Source organism: Morus notabilis, unplaced genomic scaffold (assembly GCF_000414095.1).
Source record: "Morus notabilis unplaced genomic scaffold, ASM41409v2 Scaffold3, whole genome shotgun sequence".
NCBI classification, from domain to species: domain Eukaryota; kingdom Viridiplantae; phylum Streptophyta; class Magnoliopsida; order Rosales; family Moraceae; genus Morus; species Morus notabilis.
This window is the reverse complement of record NW_010359918.1, coordinates 567819-570933: the sequence shown is the minus strand read 5'-3', so window position 1 is coordinate 570933 and position 3115 is coordinate 567819. Positions and strand designations below refer to the sequence as shown.

General features: G+C 34.3%; 1 pseudogene; it reads right to left on the bottom strand.

The window, feature by feature from the left end:
* Positions 1–833: 833 nt before the first annotated feature.
* Positions 834–1650, bottom strand: LOC21402001 (annotated as a pseudogene).
* Between the last annotated feature and the right edge of the window lie 1465 nt (positions 1651–3115).

Here is a 3115-nt window from a genome sequence, read left to right as displayed (position 1 = left end):
TTAAGTTGCTTTGAAACTATTAGTTTCCTCCTTTTCTTTTGCTGTCTATATATAATTATAAGCATATTGAATACCTAAACACTAATATATATATATATATATATATATATGCAACATATTGACACTGCTAAAAGCTTGATTCCCCATGTATATGTATGTTAAAATACATACATATATGTATATATCTAGGTTTAATGCCCATGAACCATAGTTAAAAAAGAAGGGGGAATAAAGATCTTAGTAACCGCCTTATACTCTTAGTAGTAGATGAACCTTAGGTACGTCATATATTTTAATATTGCTTTTACCAACCATCCGCCTTGGCGGGACATGTATTTATGTTGGAGTTTCGGTCGACAACATCATGGACCTTCTTTTAATTTGTGAACATACATATAGAGTAGTATACGTGCGTGACTGCAAATAAAGATGTTATATATGTATATGTATATACATTACATGTATATTTTGCTCAGTACGTACTATGTTTCCTTAATAGATCTCCAATATGACCGATCCTTTATGTTAATTAGAACAGGTCATGTTGCCAAAATATACATATGTACGAACATATATATATATATATATATATGTTGATTAAATCAGGTCATGTTAATCTCCAAAATATATATACGTACAAAACATATAACGTATATTTATAAATTATATATCTGTCAAGGTCATGTTGGCAAAAATATACATGCGTTCAAATACATACATACATACATAGACACACACACACACACACACACACACACACACACACACACACATATATATATATATATAAATCATATACCAAAAAAATACCAAGGATAGATTGATACTTGATAAGAGATTTTCAAACTTCTTTAACAGGAAAAAGGAGGACAATACATCTCATAAACCCATGGAAATTACATAATAATTGAGAAAGACACATCACAAGTTGGATCTTATTGATTCATCACTGTAACACCCGCAAATCAAACATATGATCAAGCATATAACAAGGGAAATGGGCGATTTCCACGACACACGTTATACTTATAAGCCAGACAACAAGTACTAGGTAACTGTTATAATAAAAAGGAAATTTATTATAAGGAAATGAATATTATTATTGGGAGCCTTAGCTAATTAGGGGCACTGGAAACCAGGTGGAGAATTCCTTGAGCAAACGTTAAGCAGCAAGCTTAGATTGACGGGGATGTTGATGTTGATCCCAAGAATGCTGGCTCTGATGGCAGTGCAAAGGCAAAGGGCAGCCTCGAGATCAGCAAGGCCTTGGATGAGAGTACAACATGGAGTCACCGGAGGATTTCCGACGGTGGCGTTAACCAACCCACCGAGCACATTAGCGCATACTCCTATTTTAAGAGCATCCCTAGGGCATCTAGCACCTGTGCCAGTTCCAGGGCTTGGAGTACCACCCCCCGCCGCCCCCACCGCCCCGAGGGCTGGGACGTGGCCTTGGCTTTGGGTTAGGGCTAGGGCAAGAGCCACAAGCACTTACAAGGGCAAAGAAAAGAAGGTTGACAACAAGGAAGAGGGCAAGCGAAGAGGAAGTAGTTTTGGAAGCCATATTAAAAGGTTTTGGTATTATTATTACTTTCAAGTATGTGTGCAGTGGAAAGGCTGATGGAGTTCAATGTTGGGAGTGAAGGGGTTTTTATAGGGTTGAAGAGCAAGGAGTCTCAACAGATCAAAATATATAATAAACAAAAAAAAAAAAACATTGAATAAATCCAAGGGAACTACCATGCATTTTGTGTTTTGAGATATTAGCTGGCAATATTTGGGCAAACTTTTGGATGTTTGTAAGGTAGGGACAAGCAAATTGTCATGTTCTTTTGCCTCTTTGGCTGGGCATGCATTCATCTGTGGGATATCTAATAATAATAACAATTCTCGAGTTCTGCAATGATTTCTAGTAATAATTTTGACTATATATTTTACATCATTAATATTTGTTACAGTGCATATATATCTACTGCAGCAAAATAAAGACTTTGGTTTCAATTCAAACCACTGAAGTGCGGGGGAGTGGGGCCCAAACGATCACATGTTGTGGTGGTATTTCAAAGTGTGTCCCACACTACAACACTCCAGGCCCGCTGTTTTGCAGATTTCGAAAGTTGAGTTCAATTTGATCGGTGGAGGTTTTATTACGTGATCTTTGACGACGCATATATATATATATATATATATAATTAACTAGCAAAAACATGATATATATAACCGAATTGTAATTTGTTTCACTGATTCCTCAAGATCGTAATCACAATTGTATGGAACTTTCCTAGTTTCAATCAGGCTAGGCTAGTGTACAAATATATATATATATATATATATTCATTACTGCTGAGGACAAAAAGGTTATAGAAGAATATTGTGGATAACCATTATCTCCCAAAGTCACCGTCATATGATCATCATATTCTTAGAGTTTGGAGGCATCCATATGTTGATTTCAGTGCTCTCTGTATAAATTATGAACTGTACAATATTTTTACATTTTATCTCTATACGTACTATGCTTGGTCTTTTTCCAAGGATTCTCATGTCAATGAAATATAATCCAATTTACGTATTAAATTATTTTATATAATTACAAACCCTAATAATACAACAAAACAGAAAAAAAAAAAGAAAAAACTAGTTAATAGCAATAAAGAGATTGATAATTACGCAGTTACTTGAAAAGAGATGTAGATATATGGTTGTGTTTCAGACTTAATTTGAAAAAGAATGTGCTGGACTGTTGATGATTCCGAAAAAAAGGCTTGTGCTCTTGGTGCCCACTGAAAGGTAGTCAAGTTACGGGAGGAAAAAAAAGGCAATATCCCTATATTATTTTGTGCTGCTCTTTTTTTTTAATTGATAATTACGCAGTTACTTGAAAAGAGATGTAGATATATGGTTGTGTTTCAGACTTAATTTGAAAAAGAATGTGCTGGACTGTTGATGATTCCGAAAAAAAGGCTTGTGCTCTTGGTGCCCACTGAAAGGTAGTCAAGTTACGGGAGGAAAAAAAAGGCAATATCCCTATATTATTTTGTGCTGCTCTTTTTTTTTATATTATTATTATTATTATTATTATTATTATTATTATATTATTATATTATTATATTAT